Source organism: Amblyomma maculatum, chromosome 3 (assembly GCF_055883805.1).
Source record: "Amblyomma maculatum isolate TAMU_Amacu chromosome 3, ASM5588380v1, whole genome shotgun sequence".
NCBI lineage: Eukaryota > Metazoa > Arthropoda > Arachnida > Ixodida > Ixodidae > Amblyomma > Amblyomma maculatum.
This window is the reverse complement of record NC_139346.1, coordinates 108,523,686-108,548,476: the sequence shown is the minus strand read 5'-3', so window position 1 is coordinate 108,548,476 and position 24,791 is coordinate 108,523,686. Positions and strand designations below refer to the sequence as shown.

At 44.5% G+C, this 24,791-nt stretch overlaps 1 long non-coding RNA gene and 1 pseudogene across 1 annotated transcript in view; one reads left to right on the top strand and one right to left on the bottom strand.

Moving 5' to 3' along the window:
- The window catches only part of LOC146195526 (uncharacterized), a 142,605-nt gene that overhangs the window by 971 nt on the left and 116,843 nt on the right, over positions 1-24,791 (top strand). The window contains exons 2-3 of the long non-coding RNA XR_014706027.1: positions 12,528-12,653; positions 19,107-19,217. This is a non-coding gene — a long non-coding RNA (uncharacterized LOC146195526). The remainder of the gene's footprint in view (positions 1-12,527; positions 12,654-19,106; positions 19,218-24,791) is intronic.
- Positions 12,887-15,994, bottom strand: LOC146195527 (uncharacterized; annotated as a pseudogene).

Below are 24,791 nucleotides of genomic sequence, written 5' to 3'. Positions count from 1 at the left end.
CTCTGTTGACGCAAAAGATCTGTATTACAACATTCCACAGCATTTGGCCATCCTCGCTGTCGAAGAAGCAATAGATGTCTACGGTGCAGTGAAGTTTCAGAATGAGAGTGGAATGAGCACAGACCGGTTTTTAGGTCTGTTGAAGCTCTACCTCCAATCCTTGTATGTTGAGTTTGAGAGAAGTGTTTTGGAGCAAAAAGATGGAATTTGCATAGGTTTTTCAATTGCTCCTATATTGAGTGACCTATTCTTTGCTAAGGGTGACAGGACACTTTTTAATCACATGAATGAAGCTGGAGTTGCTAAGGCTTTTCGATATGACAATTTTTTGGTTTGCCTGCCGTATGAAGATTACAAGAGAGCAAGGTTAAGAGCATTGTGGCACTATTCCCTAAAGCACATCAGGGGCTGAGTTCACCTTTGAGCAACCAGAAAATGCACAGATCCAGTACCTGGGTATCAGACTTGTGCTTCACGAAGACCACACATGTTGGTTTTATAGGACACGAGGGGTAAAAGGCCTTCTCCCATACGACTTCGGTCATACTAAGTTGATTAAGAGGGGGCTGGCTGTGTCGTGTTTATGGCAGGCGCTGATCAAATCCTGCCCGCACTTGACGGCAGTGTCAACATACAGATTGAGAGGTTGAAACGAAGCGAATATCCGAGGAGCGTGCTGATATCCGCGGCTGAAAGCTGTTTGAAGAATATGCGACCCCGAACAAGAGAACGTAAAGAGACTGAAAAGAGAAGACAGGTTATTGTCCTGCCCTACGTATATAGCAAATCACTCAGTGTTAAGAAGGTAGCCAGCCGATTCGAAATTAGGTCGTGCTGTCTGCACCAAACAAGTTAAAAAGTATGTGCAGGAAGGTGAATGAAACGAGAGAGACTAAGGAAGGATGCGGAGTACTGCACAGGGAACGTGCCGCACGGGTGTCGTGTACAAGATCCCCCTGACATGTGGGAAGGCCTACGTGGGGCAAACAGGCCGATGCATTAATGAAAGGCTAAGGGAACACAGAAATTCGTGTGCCGCATTGTCTGCTCCAGGAAACCTGGCGACCCATTGCTCCTGTTGTAAAACGGATGACGATCAACAGGACTTGAGGGGCACCCATTGTGTGCCAAGGTTCACCGAAACCAAGGTGCTGGCAGGCGCGAAAGACAGTTTTAAAAGAGAGGTTATTGAAGCACTCAAGATGATTTCAGGGGAAGAAGGAGAATGCGTGAGTGTTCCGTCGGTGGCGCTCAACAGCAAGGAGGTGTTACTTCTCCGTTTGGACAGTGTGACAAGAAGTTAGACCTAATCTGTCATTATTTTCATTTTATTTTCATTTCATTTTTTTCATTCTGAATTTCCTCACATTTTTTTTCTGAATCTTTTCTTTACTTCTTCATATTGTAACCCCATGTTTTTTTGTGAAGCTTTCTTCTTCTTCGTACCACAAAAGCAGGCAGTTGGTAGCGAGCACATCATCTGTGTTAACTTCTTGGTTTAATTCCCTTGTGTGTGTAGTGTTTTTGTGTATAACCATGCAGCGCCGGAGGTCGTCGGAGTCGTATAGCCAACTAGCCCGCTCGCAAGTACTACTGACCGTTTTCTGCCTGTCTAGAGCATGGCTGAATAATCTGATGACTTCCCTTGCGTGGGGAGAACAGGCTTGATTATAGTCCAGGCTACCCATGTGAGAGGGGTTTTTAGGAATATATAAGTGGGTTTGCTGCGTAGCAGCTCTAGAGGCAATGCCGTGTAACGAGATTTAGGTTCTGGTTGTGGAAGGATGTAGCGTATTGGCCAGGAATAATTACAGTGAAATTTCTCAACTCTATAGGGGGTATTTACATGACGTCACAACTGACGTTAGTATGTAGCCGACGCCATCTTTGCGTCCTGTTCTGACTAGTACTAGTACAGGGCGGCAGTTAGCTTAGCTGTTCGTGCGCGTCCGTTCGCTCTGTCACTCTGCCTCATGCCAGCACCGTAATGAAAACTCGGTTGGTATCATGAGTGACAGTTCGATTTATCGGCAAAGTGTGCGCGATGTGGACAGAGACCTGTACGAAACAAAACTTTGGTACCGACCCGTGTGCAGTCGATATGCGCAATTTCACGGTAAGCGTCGGCCTTTGTCCACGCATAAATACGTGCAACATTAATGAATTCCTTGTCCTATGGACGAGCTTCGTCACAAGAAACCAATCGCAAGCTTACTGACCACTCAAAGAACGCAACTATGTTACAAGCGGCTGGGTTAAGAGTCGCAGTTGAAGCAGACGAACTCGCTCTTTGTGCAATTACGTGCGTGCCGTCCAACGTTTATACCAACTAAACCGCTGAGTTTTTGTAGCTGATATTCTGCATAGAAATGGCGTTTGGTGGTCAGTATCTTTTATACAAAACTTGTTTGGTGTACTTGCCTCAATCGATCAGAAGAAGTCGGATGTTTGTATCGTCTGTGACGGTAAGGAAGCAAAAGAAACCGCTGCCACAGGCCACAGCGATGACACAGGTGGCACCACCTCGTTGCCTTGCGGGTTCGGAATAACTTTTTGCAACAAAACTCTTGAAATACAGCGCAGTTATGGCCAAGCTAAACTTGATTTGTTATTAGAGATAAATAAGTTTATAACGTTCTTCAAACTTTCTGCAAAACAACTCTGCCTGCCTATGTTCCTTCGCCGAATCTGCATGCGGTCTGTTTTGATTAGCAGCCGACACAGACGATGCGAACATCCGACTTCTGATTGAATGAGGCAAGTACGGCAAACTCAAATTTTAGCGAGCTCTCTTTGAAGGATTTTGTTGCAGCAAAACATGACGAGGAGGTGTTGGCGACGCGTTGTATGAATGCGCATGACTGGAAGCGATACATTGGCGCGCTGCTCTTTTACCGGGAATGTGTCTTCCGAGTGCGTGAAAAGTCGTGCACGGATAGAGATCCGGAAGATTCCAGTCCAGCCCATTTTGACATACATTTTTCATATTTCATGATACTTGTGTGGTTGAGCCGTGCCAGCCATACGTGACGTTGCATCTCGGTGAGGTGTCTCGTTCGAGTGGAGTTGTTCGTGTGTACTTCCGGAACCTTAAAATGCCGAGGTCGTTCGCGCAGCTCGTCAGCTTCCGTTCTTTACACTGCATGCGTCTATACAGTCTACAATAGCTCAATAAACAACATATAGCTGCGGATGCAACTGCTTGTAGAACGCCATGACAGCACTTCATATGTACGTTAGCCCTGTTTGTTCTGTGGACACAAAAATGGCCGACTGCGCCTCAATTACCCACAATGCACGGCGCGTCAGTGAATACCCCCTATAACTGGTTCTTAACAGAGAGAGCCCCGCAGCGTGCCTGCATAGGAGTTGGGGATTATAGAAGAGATAAGGTGATGCGGGTGGGGAGTGAAAGACGGGCAAGACAAAAAGAAAAAGCGAGGGAGGTGGAAAGCGCGCCTGCGCATTAGTGGCAATGGCTGCACACCGTGATGAACTTGGTTAGGAGTCTAAGCACACTGCTTTTAAAAAGCAAGTGGGCTGGATGGGAAGATGATATCGTTTAAGGATGCTGAGGGTAGTCCCAGTTTCCTCTAGCTCTCCTGCAGCTTGCTGCATTGTTGGTGGATTTGCAAGCACTGACACAAAATTTCTAATTTTTGCGGAGATGGGCGCATCCACATTGTGCAAAGACGGCAAGCTTGGTATGGGCTTTGATGATGAAGCTCTTGCCCTCTATCAGGACGATGGAGCTCGTTTAAGGCAGCCTTGGACTCAATCATAATTTCTGCAATTTATAGCTTGGTTTACTCCAGAAGCAAGTCCAAAGCCAGGTGGATTGCAGCCAATTCTGCCCTTGTAGAGGAGACTGGGGTGGGCAGTTCTGCATTGGCTGCTTGCGTCGAGTGAAAGGGTGATGCAGGCTGAGGCTTCAGAGTCACAGCTATTGAGAACAGATTCGTTCGTGAATATTAATTTCTAATGAGTGAGCTTTTCACCGATTTTTGGCTGCTACTTCATAGCGCAGCACAGAATACAGTGAGGGGTGCGCTTTTTTTAGGTGAAGCCATGGAAGGGAGTTCAGTTACGATGACTGGAGGCTTGTTGACATGAAAGCATAGTTACTTGCTTCATATCTTGCCACGTAAGGCCCATGATCTCTCATGAAAAAAGAGCTTTGCGTTCACCTTTTTGCAATGAGCATTTTTTGAATTCTTTCGGTCCATTCTTGCAGTGGACATGAACTATGCCGATGGCCCAGACAGTGCAGAGACATCCAGAGAATGTCCTCAGAATGCTTCAATCAGGATGTTTAGACATCCTCAGGTAGTCCTCATCAGATCCTCAAGCCATTCAAATCGGATCCATTTGTCCGTCCAAAGCACTTACCCAGAATGTCCCCAGGATGCCCATTCTGACATCCCAACATTAATCACTATGGCAAAAGGTCCATGTTTAGCTGTCATTCTTTGTTTCTATTCCTCTGCAAATGTGCCCACCTGTACAGCATAACACATTATGCTGCAGCAGCGGGTGCAATTACAGCGGATTAGAAACGCCTGACAGTTATGCAAGCATCTTTGCCATAGTGCTTAATTGTCCCATGCACGACTCCAAATCCTGCTTGAAGTTCGAGTATAGCACGTAAGCAAATCAGCTTGAGATACGTCTGGAATAATGTGAAAAATATCTTGAAACTCGTTCCGGGGGGCATGCACAAGTAGCACATTAACTGATGATGAAAAAAAAAAGAATGTCCAGAGGAACAAGGACGAACGTGTATATATTTTTTGGATACCACTAGACCTTTGATGGCAGAACTAATCGTCATGGCAAAATGTGCATGCTTTGGAGCCATCCTCTGCTTATGTGATTGTGTTGAATTATACTTCAAACATGTGAAATAAGAATTTGCATAGGTTTTTTACCTGAAGATGTTTAACTAAACATTTGATGTAAAAATTGACACCAGTGTTGGTTTGCATGCAGAATAAGGACTGAAATGTACTTACACAAATTATATTTTATGCAAGTAATGCAAATATGCAGCACACTGTGCTTACAGACTAAAACTGTACAATAAATACTGAACACACTTTAACATATATATATGACAGCAAAAGCTTCGCTTTTCAAAATGCCCAGTTCCTTCCCATGGATGTGGCAGCTGGGTTGTAAATATGTTGGACACTCAGCTGGTGACTAGAACAGCACAAATAAAATTTAAAAAATGAGCTGCAACATAATGAAAAAAAAATCTTCGTGCCGAGCCTCTTGCAGGGCTCTCGAGGCAGCTGCAGTTTCAATGCAGCAGTTAGGCGACTTCTTCAGTGGGGACACTTGAAAATTGTAAACTGCATCATTTAATGTCTCTAAGCCAACTTTTTGCCTCAAAGACCTCAAACAGCCTTTAGTATTTGCCAGGAACCCCCCCCTGCCCCCATCACCACTATCAGGCAATGCTGCTTGTTGTGAATGGACCCATGCCAGACTCGTCTGTACTTTAGTCCACTTTCTGTATGCATTTTGCTTTTGACATTCTGCTTTTTATTAAATTGCCAACAGATGAAGTGAGGGTGCATTTGTTATATCAGTGAATATGGCAGTCTTCTTTAATGCTAGCATTAAGAAACAGAAAAAAGAAAAACATCAGAACTAGGACTGTGACATTACATCCCCGGCTAATGGCTTCAAGAATACAGCAATGTAACCTCACAAATATAATCCAACTACGGCAGGTTTTTTTACACTGGGATAAAAGTACTAAGCCTAGAGCTCTACTGCATAGGTGAAGTTTCTGCTAATGTGGCGTGAACTCAGATTTGTTACAGCCAAATAATGCAAACTAGTGAGGCTAAGATGTATAATCCTAATATTAGGCATGACCACATATTGTGACACCACCTCTTGGCAGTGCCCGCATGACACATAAAGTGGAAGGATGTGCATTAAACTGCTGCTGTAGGATGCTTTCTTAAGCAGTTCAGTTGAGTGTCAATACTATATGTAGCTGTTTATAACATACTTCGGTCTAGGCCTGTTTAATCTTAATTTGAGGTATCAGACCCACTCATTCGGCAAGAAAGCACTACACCATGTCAGTGAGCTGCCAAAACATGGCCAAAGTTGTTACTGCAAAGACGTGCACCACCGAGCACAGTTGCCGGTGTTATGGAAATAACTGAAGCTGCTACACAACCAATCAGATGTAAGCGGTTACTGAATCTTGGTCTATAAGATTTTTCTGCAAGAGCAGGAAGCTCTCAGGTTCTTTAAAGATGTGTGCCTTCGGACAAGTCAAAGGAAGTGGCGCCGTTCAACTTTTCTGTTCAAGCAAAGGGGTCTGCCAGGATGACAGAAATCTATTAATGTAGCCGTGTAAAGGTGTGTTCCAAACTACGAATTATTCCACACTGACTGTGACCATTAGCACTAGGGCTGTTGACAGATGTTTGTTTTCCCATGCATGCTCAGTTCCGTTGGCCTTTATGTCAACATATGTGATGTTCTGTGATGTTCTTACACAAGTTTATTTGAATTCACTCCTCATTACTGTGGGAGCTGCCTAAGATGACCCATCGTACATACTGCAGGGCATGGCAGCAGAATCTTTTAGCTCATTTTAGTGAAACTTTTAATGTCGGGCACCAATGCTTTCTTTCAGAAGAAAGTTTAGACCTCCTGGCTTTCAGCCGGACCTTCAAAAGGAGCATAGGACCTTAAAAGCATGTGCTGGACCTCCAGCTGCTACTCACTGAACTGTTCAGTGTCAACAGATGAAACACTGCTCGCTAAAATGCTTGGTGCACAAATGAGAATCACCAGTCTTCTTTACCTATTCACAACTTGATTAACCAACCATCTCTAAACTTATTTTTCGGATAGAAATTGAAGTTTACGCTGTGTTCTGTTGTGCATGCTTAAAATTGAGATACAGAGTAGTAACAAACCAGGGCAACAGAAAACTACAGAAAAAAAAAAATTCAACTTTTACCTTTTAAAACACGCAAATTCAATCCAGTCCCTGCTGCAGCAGCAGTAAGAGGAGTTATGTGATCTCATTTGTTCCTCTAGCCAACGCTAGCACCATTTGCTGAGCTCGCACCCAATAGCAAGACATGGTAAAGCTATCAGTTACTTTTATATGTTACCATGTACAAAACAACTGGTTATCAATGTGCATGCGCCATTGCTTATTTTACTCTGGCATGTACTATGCCAGCACACATTTACCCTCTAATAACATTTTAATTTTTGGACAAAAGTTCGCTAATGGGGAAGTGAACAGTATTGTTATCATCAAATGATTTTCGTCTATGGCCTGTAAAAGTAAACGTATGCCAATGCTTAACCACAAAAGCCTACTAAAGAATGCAATATAATAAAAGCTTACCAGTAGCTTCAGCCATCCGCTTTTGCTTCAATTTCAAGAGTTTCTTTCCGGCATGCCGCAGCCATGTCTTAATAACATTCTCCACGTCAGTCTTATTCGCTTGTACTGCTGTTGGCTTAACACTTTCTGTATTGAGAAAAATTCAAGAAAGCACAAAGCAATATTGCAGTTCCCAGTGCATGCAGTCTACAATAGACACAACAGCAAAGCAAATACAGGTTCAGAAAATTGCAGTCTGATAGTTTGGGCCACAAAGCAGTCAAGTTGCCATACGGTCCATTTAGAAGATAATTTTTGTATGCTTCTAGTAACAGAAACATATAGCTTGCTGCAATATGCAATATGCAAATGCAGGAGGTGAGTACACCACTTACTGTAATCGGCTCGCAGACATGAAGGGCTGAGAACTTCTGCTTTCCCTTTTGCCCAAGCCAGCTGTACTGCACAGCTGCTTCATGTGTCATCAATGCCTCATGTATGCACCGTGTAGAGGTGCTTAGATTGGCTCCACAAAGTGCACCTAACTCCTGCGCCTAAAATGTAGTGATAAAACATTTCTTTCAGTGTACACTGTGCTAGGAAGGTTCAAAAAAGTATTAAAATGTTGGCCTAAATATCATCATCAAAAAAACAACAGCAGGTAAATAGTATTAGATTTGACTGGGATCATTGAAGCAATGTGCAGCTCATACCAGCATAAGCTTTCAATTTTTCAATTTGGCATATAAAACTAAAACACCTTCCATAGAAGGAGTGCAATAACAACCAAAACATTTAAAGTTTGGTGTGGTTTGCATGGTTTCTGTCCCAAAGCAACTCAGGCTATGAGAGACACCATAGGACCCCAGAAATTTCAACCACCTGGGGTTTTTTGACGTGCACTGACACCACACAGTACATGGGCACCTTGCTTTTCACCTCCACAAAAAGCAGCGGCTACGGTCGGGATTCGATCCCGCATATTTAGGTTCAGTAGTCGAGCACCCTAACCACTGAGCAACTGCAGCGGGGCCAAAAAATCTACACATGGGCATTCAAAATAAAAAGTGAATTGCTTGAATGCAAACTTATTCTTTGGCCCATTCAGGCTCACTTATTCAAACTGATCCATTAATCTGTTTACATAGTGCAAACGTACCAATCAATTAGAATTCTGTACAAGTAGACAAATTTTTGGCTTCTGATGAGTTGCTGTTATAATGTGGACTTTGTATAATGTTGAAAGTTGCCGAGTGCATTAAATGTGCAGCACATCACTTAAATGTAAGGGCTCTGTTAAGTCATAAGTTAAAGGATGAAAATTCCAAGACACAAAAAGAAAAATTTTTCTTGTTGAGATGGCAAACAGCTCTTATTTCATTATTTTAATTTTATTTTTGTTTTGCTTTTCTCATAGGACATTTTAGTTTCTTTTTATTTCTATTTCAGTCTTTTTATCTACTATCATTAATTAGCATCATTATGGAAGTAATATTTTATTAAATTGTTATTTACCATCATCACCAAAGTGTAATTATTCCTTACAAAGGCTACTAATGTTATCGCATTAGAAATTGGTCTACAGGAAATGTAAGGTACTATTACAAACGAGTGCAAAAGAATGTTTCTGGAAGCAGTAAAAAATTCCCTTGCTTTCTTGGCTGCATTCTTGCTTACAAACTTACGAGAGCTGCGTAAAACTAAAGTTACACCCATTAAAAGCACGCGGCACTAATAACACAGTGTTGAAGTACTACTCCAAAATCATAAGTACCACCACAGCCCTTTTTGCAGTGGGACGTAGTAGCAATGTCGGCTCATTAAGAATGGCCCCTTTGTGTTATGGGGATGCTTCACCGCATGAGCTTTGACTCTTATGGTGAAGCATCCTGAAACCACAACGTTTCAGCGTACTCAAAGAGTGGAGGAAGCATGGGGATGCAAGAGAGAAAAATATGAGTAGGCGTTAAAACTATGTGACGCCATCTAAAAAAAAATAAACAGCCAGTGATGCACGCTGCAGTGTTTGAAACGTGACTGGTCATACCACGGCTGCAGAAAGTTGTCCCTTAGTATGGCCAACTTTTGCCGCTAGTCGGGGCATTTTGGCACAGCATGGAGCAGAAATATGCGGCTGTATCAAATTGGCACAATTGGTGTAGGTGTTGCACCACTGTACATAACAACATTAATAAATCAAAAGCTGTTTTCCATGCATACAGATTTCACAGCATTCTGTGCCCTCTTCCAAATACACTTGCACTAAGATCATGACAGCAAATCTTCAGTGTATGAAAAAGCAAATCTTTCATTGAGAGAGCAATCACTCATCAGCATTTATAAAAACATTCATATAGCTATAATGTAAACCTTACCAGTTTTGACTTCATGTCGTTGCTCTGCGCCAACTCCCTGTTGGAGGATTCCAGGTCATCTGCACTAGAAAGTTGTCCCTGCAATATGTCTTTTGAAAGTTCAACTCCACCTCTAGCAGTAAACCGGGCGGTTATGGCATCCATTTGAATTCCTAGGGGTTCCACTCTCAGAAGTATTGTTTGCAGCAATAGAATGACTTGGCTAATAGCCTGTGAATCTGATGAGGTCTATATTTTAGAACATGTCTGTAAGGTAATTAACGTTCATGCACAATGCACTGAAGAGTCAAGAGATTATAAAAGATGTTTTTACACTAGCTACATGTATGGCAATCTGCCTACAACAGCAAATATCACGAGTATATTATTTAGCGCAAAGTGACAGGACAGAAAGACAGGACGAACACGGGCACTGTTAATTACCTTGCGCTAAATAATATACTCGTGATGCAAGAACACAAACTAGCCCAACAATTAGCTCTCATAAACAGCAAATACTTAGCACAAAATATTTATACACTTCCAACAAACTGGTAGATAAGTGAAAAATGTTAAAGCAACACATACTGCTGAATCATAATTAGCACTTGTTTCTACTACAATGTCTTGATAGTAAAACAGAAAACTAAAAATTCACACTGGAGGGTCGAGGAGCAACAACTGGCACTAGGATACTAGAAAGGTTTGTTCTGATCCAAACTAACAAACAGGGTAGAGTTACTCTGTTTTGTTAAAGGTATGCTTTGTTATATCACCGACCCATCACAGTAAAAAATAGGCCTAAAATACAAGCTCTTTTTGGGGCAAAGGCATCCTATAGTGGGGTGTCTTCAGCATGAACATTACACAATACAAAAGTGCATACCAGTTTCCATAAGTACTAGGTTGTGAATTAGTAGCACATTCACCTTTCACTGTGAAGGGCTCTAGAGAACAAAATGCAATTTACTTGTTTTTACTGTTCCTTTGATTAGGTCTGCATTAAATAAGGAATGAAGCACTCAACCTATATTGGTGTTTTAGTTATAGTTTCACAAGTTTTAATCACAAACCACTGCTTTTATGCAGAACAGCAAAAAGGCCTATCACACAAATAAATGCATGAAGCACAAGTACAGCCAAAATTTGGAACCAATGTGGTTGGCCTCTGAGCCACATCATGTGGCTTGTAATGCACCCCCACTTTTCAAAATCACCAGAAGGTTAGAAAATCTCTGGCCCTGCCCCTTGCAATCGGTGAGAGCCCTGCTACCTGTCTTAGAAGCAAACACCTTAGGCTATAAATTTCTGACAGCCTGTACAGCATTTGCCCTATATGGCTGTGGGTAGGAAAAATATGCATTGATTTTGATGCACAGAAACTGTACTATCACTCAGTCACAGCCAGAAACAAGAGCAAGACAAGGGTTTAAATTGTAAATTGAGTATCGAACGTTCCAAAGTACGCATTAAGTATGAGAGACTGCAGAGTGAAGGGCTTTGAATTCATTTAGACAACCTGAGGTTCCTAATGAGTTTTGACCTTGTACAGCGTACAGGTGTTTTTGTATTTTGCCCCCATCAGATGACCATAGCCACCGCTGCTAAGGTTGAACCTATCTTTTTATATTGGCAGCGGAAGACTAATGTAGTCTCAGATTTTAAATATTGAGCACATCTCAATGGTAAAATATTTTGTCACTCGGACCTTAGTGAATATTAGGAACTACATTGCACATGCATAAGCTTATGCCACTGGCGCGCTGGCGTACGGATCTGAGTAACCACCATATTTTCTGTATGGAAGGCGTGAGATTTCAAACACTAGATGCGTGGTCCGTATTATTATGGCCGCAGCTGTATATTCAAATTTTTTGATTCAGGTTCGAGTGTACTATTACAGCGACAATCTAAAATGAATGAATAGTGATACACCAAGGACTAAGAAATGTAAAACTTACTTCCTGCTTCATTGGCATGTGGGGGATTGCAAGTGCTGCCATCATTCCTCTGGGCCGCTGCAATTTTTTACACTTATCAGTGAAAGAACTGTCATGCTGCTAAATAACACACCTGATGTCAGGCTCCTATGCATGATGGGAGAGTCATTCCTGGTGTGGTGCTGTGCCCAGCTGGCACAGCATGACAGAAGCTAGGGAGAGGAAAATAACGTTGGTCATGCATTATATGAATAAAGCACAAAAAGGCAACACAGGAAAGAGGAAAACAGAAAATATCTTGCAGCCACCTCGCCTTTGTTTACAGTCTTCTTGTGCTTCATTTACAACAGAAAATCAGTATCAGAGCAGAAGGTTGGGCTAGTTAGTGAATGTTCAATGAAAAACAGGAAAAAGCCAGCAAGGCACACACGAAAAAAAAAAATTAGGCGCCACACGTGCGTGTGGTGTCCTCCTGTTTTTGTGTGCCCTATCCAGTTTTTTTTTTTTTTTTTTTTTGCCATGAATAGGACACTAGCTTGCCTGTCAAGCTACCCTTTGTAAAACATGCCACACAAATTGTCTGAAAACTATACTCGCATCTGCTGCGGTGAGGTCCAGTCAATGCATTGTTATGGTACTTTGGGCCTCCGAGGGTATGCTGTCTCTTTGATGTGCAGTAAAAATGCTTGTAGTAAACAGGTTTACACATGTTGCTAACAGGACTACTTACAGGATGCTTGCTGCTTGTCAACTGAAGATGGAACTACGGGCCAAGGTGCTGGATTATGAGCTCTCATGAGTACTGAAAAACATATTTTCCTCAGCAAAGCTATAACAGCCTGTTTCATATTTTCTACTCAGATTGCTGCCTCCGGTGTGGATGGGATAAAGGTGCCGTGGCTTGAGGTACTTCCGGGCCTGTTGCATGGGCCACTCCCACACTGTCTTCAGAGCAGTCTGATTCACTGTCTACTAAAATGAAGACAGGTCAGTAGAATAAGTATAGCACATAAACATAGCAACATAGCAAGCATAAATGAACAGCTTAGATAATGGTACAGTAATTATGCAAAATAGATAATTTTACAATGACTGACCAGATTAGAATGATGAACTAGCTCTAAGCGCTTGCATATAGATGAAAAACGGTAAAACTTGCTCCTTTTTACCTTGCTCTTCAGCACTGATTGCTGCAAGTGCAGAACTTTGACTTGTAATGTTTAGTCTGCCTGTTCCTTCTGCACATAAGGAGGCATATAAAATGTACAGCCCAAACTCTTTTGGTAGTACACTGCTTTGCAGCATTGCGAGAGCATTGCACAAGCCTTTTATAACTTTCAAAAACAAGGTTTTCCCTACAAAAGATAGCTGGGATAATAGATTGATAGAATGGTATTTTCAGAGCAAATTCTCGGTGGGTTGCACTGCCTTAAAATATCAGGCACCACAACACAGTGGAGAATTTAACATTTAAGTATATCTAAAAACCTAGGCATACGTCATGCATTTTTTTTTTTTTTGGTTGATTTTGGTTTTGTGAGGTTTAACGTTTCAAAGCGACTCAGGCTATGAGAGACGCCGTAGTGGAGGACTCCGGAAATTTCGACCACCTGGGGTTCTTTAACGTGCACTGACATCGCACAGCACATGGGCCCCTTGCTTTTCGCCTCCATCGAAAAGCAGCCGCCGAGGCCAGGATTCGATCCCGCATTCTTTTTTCATCCAAAATCCTGTGGGCAAACCAATGCGAATCCAAGGAGACAGAACACGTATCTTTAATTGAAAAACGTCCTTCCAGTGGAGACCTTGCCATAACCTCAGGACTAGAGCTTAGTGCTCGTCTTATTTTCCTCCTTTTGCCCCTTCTTAGGTCCACTTCACTGTCGCGATCAGGTCTCTTCAGCACGACGAATCTTCTTTCATGCTTCAAAATTGCTGCTTAAAGCAAATACACAATGTAATTAGATGTAGGTAGAGACAGAATTGATTATGAGGCAGCGAATCAGGAAACACACAGACAGGAAGGACAAGCACTGTCTACTTCCTGGTGCGCTGCCTCATAATCAATGGCATACCAACTAGCCCAATTATCCACTTTAGATACAGAATAGTTGTCGCTATGCTCCACTTTGATTATGCCTTTTTCACAAGGTCTATCATTCATCTTTAGTAGCATTGATCATGTCGCCAGTCCATCGTCTTATCTTTCTGGCAGAATCGATTACGACAAGACCTCTACCCACCCTCTGCTATAACATGTGCTCACCACCGATCATTTTTTTTGTCAAATCATCTAGGGACTGGAACAATCTTCCAAATGAAGCTGTTGCACCTTACCAACCTGATCCAATTCAAGGAAGAAACCAAATCCATCATCCTGTAACTGTCCTGCCCATCCCTCATGTAATGCCTGATATCTGGAGCCTTTGAGGTATAATAAATAAATAATTCAAGGACAGGCGATGATTCCCTGTATGATGCCAACCTTAGGTGGCTTCATCCCCTAGCTGATTTGGACATGCCAGGCTCGTCACATGCTGGCTATTATTTCTGGCTCATGATGAGCCCAACTTGTCATTTTTTTTTCTATACGTTTTCGCTTGCTGGCTATTATTTCTGGCTCATGATGAGCCCAACATGTAATTTTTTTCTATGCTCTGTCTCTGGTTTGCAGCAAGTATCTCCAGTATAAATTTTAGTAAAGCTGCCAGGTGCAGGCAAAGGTACTGATGTACTGTTTTGGTTGCAATGTTATTTTTAAAGAACAGTCCATTAAAGTCATGGCACAGCACGCACCATAGATGATAATCTCAGCCACAAAGAGCAGAAGCAAAAACCGGTACTTGTATTGCAGTATAGAAATCTATGCACTTCATTAAAATAAAATATGCAAGCTTGTCACTGCGGGTGAAATGTGGTATTGTCATAAACGCTCCATCGCATTCAATGCAGGTTTGTTCAATATTGGTTAAAAAAAGATATTGGTTCCAAAATTTTACGAAACATTCTAACCAAAGCACAATATTATTACTAAGAATTGCTTTTGTGAGAACAAAAACTGTCACCTGCTTACTGGTAGTGTTAAATATGTGTATAAAGCAAAAATACATGACTCACTGAATGTCTCCAAAGGAATACGGGAACCAGTATCCAGTTTGAAGTAAGTGAGGCTTCATACTTGACCAGGTTTTCAATATTTCGCGAGTATTCACTGCCATTAAGCCACTTGCTATGGATAATAGCAATGCTGTTTTCTTGTGGAAATTTTACAATAACAAAACTGTCCCCTTGAAAAAAAGTTTTTACAGAAAAAATTAGCACTATTTGCAAAAAGATCTATTCACGCCTTCGTGTGAATGATGGGAAAAACAACAAACTTATTCTGCCATGGAATTTTCATGCACTTTTCTGAAATGAAGCCAAGATGCCATGATTGCAAGGCAGAAGGCTGGGAAACAACATGAATTCCCAAGAGAGAAGAACAGCAAGGCGTGGTGTACAATTCCTGTTGCTTCAAAAACGTTCGCCCAATGATGTGTGGTACACTTGCTGTGGTATGAGCAAAGCTTTCAATAGCCACTAGCCTTCCATCAATAAGCCTGCAGTAGCTGTCTTTCTTTCCAGTACGAAATAGAGTACCTTCAGGAAGTACCACCTTCCTGAATTGTGGCCCTTGACATGGATATATAAGTGGGCCACACTGGTGTTCAGAACTAAATGCAGGATGGAATCTTGCATCAGCAGCAATTCTGTAATCCACAAGACATTTTTCATGGAGCCGGTTTGACAGCTGTTCTAATGTAAACTGGCTTTCGCAAAAGCTTCTTGATAGCGCTCATGTGGTTTGCAAAAGGGAAAGCACTCCATGAATCAAGTGGCTCAAGGCGCTGTGCATCAGCAGCAAGATGACAGAGAGCATGGACATTATGAGACACTTACTGTTTCCCATATATCGTAGCAAAGCTGCTAATAAAGTTCCTCAGCAAGTCATCAGCATAATCAAAATCATCTGCAGTTGTCTTTTTGGATGCCAGGATGGTGACTGCCACATGAAGGAACAAGAAGTTCTCGTACATTTCGACTGGAATTGTAAAAGATAACACCAAGGGACCACCATACAGCAAGAATTGGAACTCTGTTGCCTTCCGTCGTTTTAGGGCGGACAAACCTCTTGTTTTTCTGTTGAAATCAGAAGGCACATACCGAGCTAGCTTATTCAACTTTCATGAAAGCTGATTCAAAATGCCAGTTCCCTGCCTGACATGTCTAGGGCCATGAACCCACAAGAGCAAAATTTTGTGCATGACTCCTAAACACACAAGATGCATATAGTCTAGTGGGATGTCCCGTACCATATCTGTTGGCAGCCTTTCAAGAACTGTGTCACCAGCATGATGCTCCTTTTGAAACTGTCCCCGAAAAATGGTATTAGTCCTGAGACTTCTAGTGATATTTAAAAAACATACTCTGCCTTGCTTGTACTTGCCTTTCATGTTACGTTTTGTGCAGCTGTAATACTCTGTGTGACTTTTGATGCTCAAAATGAAAGCCTTTGCTGTCGTATCACAGATCAGTGCATTAAGCCGGGCAGGGATAGCACGTCCACACAATCTGACGCCTGAAGTCAGAACCTCTTCTAACTCATCCACAAAATGATGAAGAAACTCATTTGCATCGTCAGGCTTGCTGTCGCCAAAGAAAACGTCAACTTCGAAAATGTTGTTATACTTCAGGTTTTTCACTTGCCCGAGAATAGGCCAGAACTGGCTCCTGGAGCTCTTTGCAATTGGAAGCCCGTTAATGTTGAAGTTTAGGATCGGCTCCTGAGGCAAACTTCTTTCCCGCCCTACAAGACGATGGATGCAATCTACAATGCCAAAATGGCAGTACTTTCCATCAGAGAGGTGCAAAATGCCAACTGACCTCCTGGGAGTCTCTAGAAATGCTCTTGCAGACCTTGAAAAGGAAGAAAAACATGAATGGCTGTGCAGGAGCGCCAGAAGCAAGTTAAGTGATGCATGGGTCATGCCCGACTCAACTGCAAATATTTGCAGGTTCTTACGGAGCAACAAAACATCGTCCTGAGTGTCAGGCAGCTCTTCAGTCGGTGTTAAGTTGCATTCATTGCTCCAAAGTGATGCAACGCCAGCAACGCTGAAAGCATCGTTAAGTGGGGAGTGTTCAACTGCACTGCAATGACATCTGCTGCGCGAGGCTGTAACGACAACTCGTCGTGTTGAGAACGCGGTGAGACATTGGGCGCGGTTTCTTCGATGTTGTCTAAGTCACGAACAATAGACGGAGAAGATTCCTCCTTACTACACAATGCCAACAGTTCGAGGCACTAATTTGTACGCAGATTTCTAGTGTGCGGAAACTTCTGTTGTGAACACACCGCCATGGCTGAGCCAACAAATAAGTCAAATGCGAGAAACGAACTGGTCACTTACCTTGTTCTGTGCCTGTTTCTTGCTTCTCAGACAAAGACATCGTTGCATCAGGGTGTCTTCCGCCAGTAATTTTGCGTTCAAATGCTGAACAATGTCACGCCCTTGCAAGCAACGGCCAGTGTTACCAAACACAGGCCGATTGTTTTACGCGGTAAAAGCGCGGAATGGAATTTGCCTGGCTTAGCTTGATTCGGATAGCTTGGAGATGATAACGTAGGCTAGTCCCTTTGTATCGGGTGTACACCTGGCGCAACGTTGTTGGTGCCCTAGCCGAAAAAAGCAGTTGAAAGAAAGACAGAAACAAGCAAAGCAATCCACCCGGCCACACTCACACATGGAGGAAAAAAAAAGAAAAACCAAGGAGGGAAAAAACAAAAAAGAGCCCCTCGCGTGCATGCGCGAATCGGCGCCACACGGGATCCGCGGGAGAGCGCGCTCCCACTCACAGCAGACAGCCGCGCGCCCGCGCCAGGGTCAACGCGCGCGCTAATTTGAATATATCGGCCTCAATTGTTTCGCTGAGTTCAAGACCTCCAGACTTTTAAAAAGCCCGAGGATACCTTGTGATCAGAGATTTGAGCCAGAGAAAAAGGTGCCATACAATTATGAAGAATCTCATGTGGCCTGATTTTGATCCCTTCATTGCGGCATCCATAATGCGCATGTGTCGCTTCAGGATTTCAAACAGCAAACAGGTGCCTGCGGTGTTGCCACACGCCACCAAGTGAGCTTGCACAACGATCACTGCAGCTGGTCCAAACCATGACACAGAGCTTGTAGCAGACTTTGTGCGCAGTGCCTGCCACAACCAGGAAACTCAGAACCTAGCGTACACACTTTGTGATGCACTCTGGCAGCGCAAAACACTGACAAACATAGCCTAAAATGGCACCAAAAGCTGCTTAGCCGTGCATGTCGCTCTGCAAGTGAATGGAAACTGTGATGATGCGCTGCTGCATTCGGCGCCTGTACTCCGCCGCGGCAGTTGGTCAGTACCAATGCCTAAATATTGTTGCACCGTGGCACATGCACACTCACATAAAGTCCAAGTGTAACGTGCATGCTTGCTGCATGTTTATAATGAGGGTGAGGAGGAAGGTCGTAGCTGTCAGTCGGTGCATTTGGGTTATGCTCTGCGATATGCCTCTGATGAACATGCTGTCTCTCTTTGAAATGCGGTCTCCCTCGTTAACCTCATAACATCTGTTGACGACTCTTTTTGTTACAGCCCCGTTAATATATGCTACGCTTCGAATAGGTTGCAAAGTTACATCCTGTCCTTTCAGGGTTGGCAAGTCCTTGGCACATCTGAGAAACTTATATTTTGCCTTCATGCCTATCTCTTGGTGGTCACGTTTAGTGTTTTGCTTTGTGGCTGTCTTATTTTCCTGTATTTGCCAGTTATTTTTGTGCTGCGGCCCATGAGTAGTTGTGCTGGGGCCGGAGTTTAGTCTTTCTAGCAATGCATTTCGAAAGTGTCAAAATGCCATTTATGTGTTTCCAACTCTTTCAATGCTATGTTTACTGTTTTTGGAGCTGATTTGGCAGTTCCATTTGAACATGGACATCCTTGGCTTGAGGTTTTGTGCTCGAAGTTCCAGCTTTTTGAAAATTTCTCTCTCTGCCTTACAGATTGCAGTTTTTTGTCATTTGCTAATGCTTCGGTGATTTCTTCTGGGCAGCCTTTGCTCCCTCAGCCTCGGAACTTTCGACACCGGGTCATATATCAACCCAACTCATGCACTCATCAAGCTACTCATGCCATATTTAAGTACCTTGCATCTTTGTGTAATTTTTGCTGTTAAGCCATGTACAATAGTTTCTGTTAATTTTTGTCTTCCATATCTTGTATTAACTCTTTCTCTTGTGTATGTCATTATCCCCCATACTCAGTGCCCTCATGGTCCCTATAACGAATCTTGAATAAATCAATAAACCATATGCATAACGAAGGTTGCTGGTGGTCTCACATTGCTATAAATCTTTACAGATTGGAGCCAAGGTAGGGTAGTCGCAGGAGTAGACTATCTCCTACATTTGCTGTGCTACTCTTCAGCGGCTCGGGGGACACGCACCATCCTTTCGTGGTATCAAAACAGCAGTAAGTTACGTCTGATGCTTCTGTACCATCTGGTTGAGCACGCTTCAGTGGATTGGAAACAATGGCATCCCTTTTGGCGATTGTTGGTGTTTTACCACTAAGCTGAGAAACTTGAGCTTCTGAAACCGGAGTCTTTTAGTTTCTTGTGTGTTTGCTGAGGAACAGACTTTTCAAACTCTTCCCAACTGCATCATCTGTGGTTCGTTTGGGCTGAGACTGTGTCCTGGGTCTGGCTCCCTGACCTGAGGTTGTCGAACGTTCAGGTGCCTCAGTGACACATGCTGGGGAAGCCTTGTCGAAGGGCTCCAGATAGAAAATGTGGAAGCCACAGTTGAGCGTGGATACCTGTTTTAACTGTGTTGTTGACTCTACCCATACAGGACAATCGTTTAGTCAACAGTCCAGAGCGTAAATTACTTTGCCTATGTCAGAGCCATGCACTCATTCCCTGTCAGAAAGGGCGGCCTACATATTTGGTGACTGGTCCTCACCACTGTGACCTTTTTGGTTACAAATACAAAAGCTGGCTGCAAGAGTTGAAATAGGATAAGCACGCACGTGTAGGTCCAAGTTCTCTCTTGGGGGCAGTGCTACCAAGGCTTAGTTGCTGCTCACCAAGTTGGCTTCGATGTCTCTCAGCCTTTGCATCTCATGTGTGACTGCAGCAGCGGTCCTATTCACATAGTCACTCAGGTTGGGCAAGCCCTGTAGGTCCCTTGAATATGAACGAATTGGTCTCGGGTAAATGTTGGTCCTTGCTAGGAGTTTCTTGCTGCTGTGAACACGCATGCTTTTGACATACTTCACATCTTGCGATGTATTTTAACCAGGAAACGTGAGCATGCTGAAAATGGCACTGAATTCCTATGTGCAATTTAATGAAGCTTCTTTTTAATTTCATGATGCAGAGACATTGTGACGAGCAGTTGTAACTTCTTAGTTTTGTATCCACAGTGCTAACAGATGGAGAAAAATAAGGAACAATGCAACACGGACAGGCGCTGAACCTTTTAACTAATTTTTATTTGGAAGTATGTACGTCATATATACACATACAGTGCACATGTGCATAGTCATGGACAATAAGACAAGTAAACCCCGCCGGGGTGGTGCAGTGGTTACGGCGCTCAACTATTGTTCCCAAGGATGCGGAATCGAATCCCGGCCTCAGCGGCCACTTTTTGATGAAGGCGAAAAGCAAGGCGCCCGTGTGCTGTGCGATCTCATTGCACGTTAAAGAACCCCAGGTGGTCGAAATTTCCGGAGTCCTCCACTACGGCGTCTCTCATAGCCTGAGTTGTTTTGGGACGTTAAACTCCACAAACCAAACCAAACCAATAAGACAAGAAGGTAAAATTCCTTCGAAAACATGTACATACATGTCGAATCGGTATACACGGTGCAGCATGTTTATTTTGCAAGAAGATAATTTAACAGATGCCGTACTTACACACCCATTATTTTTCTTGATAATTTTAAAAGCTTCAGCTACATCCCTGGTGCGCTGGTCAGAATAAACAAGACTTCGATATCACCTAAAATGGAGTGTGACCCGCCGTGATGGTGCACTGGTTTGGGTGCTCGACTACTGTGCCCAAGGATACGGGATCGAATCTCGACCACTGCATCCGCTTTTCGATGGAGGCGAAAAGCAAGGCACGTGTGTGCTGTGTAATGTCAGTGCAATGTCCTTCATCTCCGTGCTGTTATATTCTATAAAAATAGTTGTCCTTACTTGTCGTGCTGAACATGCGATGCAGTGTAAGCTGTGGCGTAAGAATATCTGTGGGGGGTAAGAATATCTGCGAACGCAGCAGATATTCTTTTGCGACAGTCCATTCTCACATCTATGAATCAACAAAAGCATGTGGTCAGCTGCGATCATGACACTGGCTTTTAGCATTGTTCGCTTAAAACGGCATTTGCAGCTATCACGCTTTCCAATGATTTTGTGGCAATGGACTACGCCTGCCTCAAGCGTGGCGCGATAAATCGAACCAGGCTTGTGCAATCCAATCAAGCCATCATGGGCACTCTGCCAAGTTCGCATCCTGCCACCACAGGATCTATGAAAAGTATAGTAAAATAAACACGCCGTGACGTTATCGCTGCACAGCAGCTTGGTGCTGTCAATAAATGAGCTGGGGATGCAATGGTCGAAACGGAGGGACGCACTAGCGAATACGTTTTTTCCAATTCTCAGGGGCGAAAGTGGAGAGTGGGTTCATCATGCGAGTTACAGTATTGTTTTCCACAATCACAAGTGGCGTCTGAAGCCGATTTCTGTATATCGAATTATCGATATATCAAACTATTTCGCGATCCCCTTCCGAGTTCGGTATATCCGGGTTGGACTGTATTCTAAAGAACAAGTGTGCCAAGTTTCGTTTCAATAACTCAGAAGTGTGGAAAAATGTGTGCACAAACTTTGAAAATTGCCGAAAACTGCAAAACAAGAAAACAGCAACTGAAAGTTTGCAACATGTATTTACTGAAAATCAACTGAATGTGCTTGAAACTTTCCCATGATGAGAAATGGCCTGTCCTGCCAATGCTCAGCACCACTAGAACTGGCCAGCACTCTATGTAAAACCCTCGCGCTCCTTGCGGTTTGAGTCTTCAGCACGAGCCCTTTTTGCCATACTGCGACGGTTGGCTCGTGCCTCAGCAGTCTGCCGGGCAGACATCTTTTTTATCTGCCTCTCATTTCTAGAGTCGGTGAGCAATAGAAGCTGGTCACCTGGGAGCACACCAAACTCCTCCAACACCCGCTTAAAACTTGTGCGCCCTTCATTGAACCACAGCATTCCAAGTGCTGTGGCCATCTCAACAACCGTCCGTGATGCAAACTTGGTTTTCGGGCACAGCAGCCAGATTCTGCTGTTGAGGGATTCTGCCGCATTTTGTGTCTTGCCTTGGACGCAGCAGGGCAAGAGCTTCACGTCAGTCAGCCGCTTGTATATCGGCAGCACTGCCTTCCCCTGGGCTTTCGTTAGTAGAGGTGTGTGTTCTTGGGTGCTGGCTGGCCAAGGGCATCAGCTTGCCTGTGGTTGCACCACGACTCGGGTCCCTCTGGACAAAACTTGTGGCTGCTAGCCCTGTCACTTGAGCAAGAGTGGCAATAACTTGCCCATATGGCGGAATAGTACATCTTCTGAGTGGTGCCTCGATTGCTGGTTACAGCTATCTGGTAGTACGTCTGTAACTTCACAGCTGACTCCTTCAACTTTTCTCTTCGTGCTAGTGGTGTTTTTGGCTGGCGGAGGGCACTTCCAAGACTTTTGTGCAGTCCTCCTTTTCAATGTTTAGGGGACCATAAACCTGTGCATCGCAAACGGCAATGTAGGCTTTACTATCTCCATCACTTAGAAACTAAGTGAAGCGGAGGGGAGTTTTGTAGGTGAGAGTTCACTGCTAAATCCTACGTGCTGCCTCTGCTTCCATGGCATGTGAGGAACAGTCAACATTTTTTTCACACACAGGGCCATGGAAAGCCTGCCAAGATTCCCTCCTCACTGGGCAGCTCCTTGTGTCGGCTACACTCGTGACAATAATTTTAGAGTACCTCAAAATCAAGGCAGAGTCCCGTATCCAGAGAGGCCACGGTGTCAACTCTATTGTGGCTTTTATGCCCTTTTTTCTGCCATGTTTCATCATATATGACTGTTACCTCTGTGCCACAACTTCATTTTTCGTTACTTCTCTGGCCTTCCCCAGGTCTCTAACAGCATTCATGGCAGCTGCATGAACCTTCTTTGTAATGGCAGTAAAGGATTTGTGGTGCATTGGCTTCAGGAGGCCCATGATGACACAAAAACGCATGAGCTGCTCATACTGAGCTCATATTGCGCGGGCTGCTACCACTGCGTTCACATTTGTGGTGAAACCATCGCGCTAGCTCCCACAATCGAAGCCTTGCTTCACACTGGCATCAGCGCTTGCTGTAACTCGCCTTGATATTGCCACCTGGTGTCCCCATGTTCTAGCTGCGCCTGGAAGAAGAGGACACTGAAGTTGACTCTCGTGCTGTGCGCCGAACGTTCGCCTGCTGGTACAGCTTCGTCCCGTCATTTTAGTCAAGTCTAGCCCTGTTGTCCGTGACATATTTTGGTGTCGGCGCAGGGTATCGATCCCAGTATATGTCCCGAACTCCTCTGCATACCCAGGATTCAGGTCCTGTGCCAATCGACACTCCTGTTCACCGCGCTAGCCGGAGGAACCTAGGCCTACCACCTGAGCACGGGCCGTTGGAATTCACCACCGCAGCCGCCCCTCAACCTGTCATGCAAACTCCGACGTATTACACTCTGCAGAACCCACGACTGCCTAAGGCTTTCCACGGTTGTCAGACGGAAGACGTCTAAGACTGGCTCTCCCAGTTTGAACGGGTCGCCGCATTTAATCAGTGGGACGACGCCGCAAAGCTCAGGAACGTCTTCTTTAGCCTGGAAGATGGCGCTCGTACTTGGTACGAGAATCGCGAAGGCGCCCTAACATTGTGGCGCGAGTTCTGCCGCTGCATCCTGGACACCTACACCAGCCCGGATCGCCGAGAACGAGCGGAAAGAGCTTTATGTTCTCGCATACAGATGCCGAACGAGACCATAACCATGTACGTGGAGGACATGACTAGGCTGTTCCGACGATCTGACCCGGCCATGCCCGAAGAGAAAAAGGTACGCCATCTCATGCACGCCGTTAAGGAACAACTGTTCGCTGGGCTCGTGCGCAATCCGCCGAGCACAGTTGCCGAGTTTCTTTCGGAAGCAATCACGATAGAAAGGATGCTCCAGCAGCGGTCTACGACCTATGACAGGCCGGTAATCGCCGCTTCGCTCACGGAGCCGCATTCGGCCTTCGGGGCTAGTCCGGATCTTCTTCGCGACATCATCCGCTCCATTTTACGTGAAGAGCTCCAGAAGCTTTTCGGTGCTCCCCAGCTGACGGTCGCCTCTGTCGCTAGCATTGTACGAGAAGAACTCCAGCAAGTACTTCGGCCTTCGGTACCATCTGCTAACCCGCCATCCTTTTCCAGCGAGTCCTCTCGACCAACGTATGCGGACATCTTGCGACGTCCCCCAACTGATTCCACACAATTACTGCCACCCGACCAAGGCTCACTGTATTCAGCCCACCCCGAGCCGTACATCGACAACCGCCGACCACCCCAGCGAAAGGCAGACCTGTGGCGTGCCCCAAATCGGCAGCGCCTGTGCTTCCACTGCGGAGAACCTGGTCACTTGTATCGACAATGCCCATATCGTCAACTGGGACTGAAGGGTTTCCCCATCGACATGCGTAGCCCTCCTTTAGGCCAACGACCCCGGGATATTGACTACGTAGCCCAGCAGTGCATGGCGCCAACTTTTAGATGACAGTCACAATCTCCGTCTCCACGCCGATCATCCTCGCAGCCCAGCTCCTCCGGGATGGCGCAGTGACGGTCGCCTAGTCCGAGCCGGGAAAACTAAAGACAGCGACCTCAGGGGGCGAGGCCGCTTCAAGTCGACGCGATGAAGACCCCCCGACAACGCGACCTGTGAGCGACCGCGACATGACGGCCCCGACGACAAT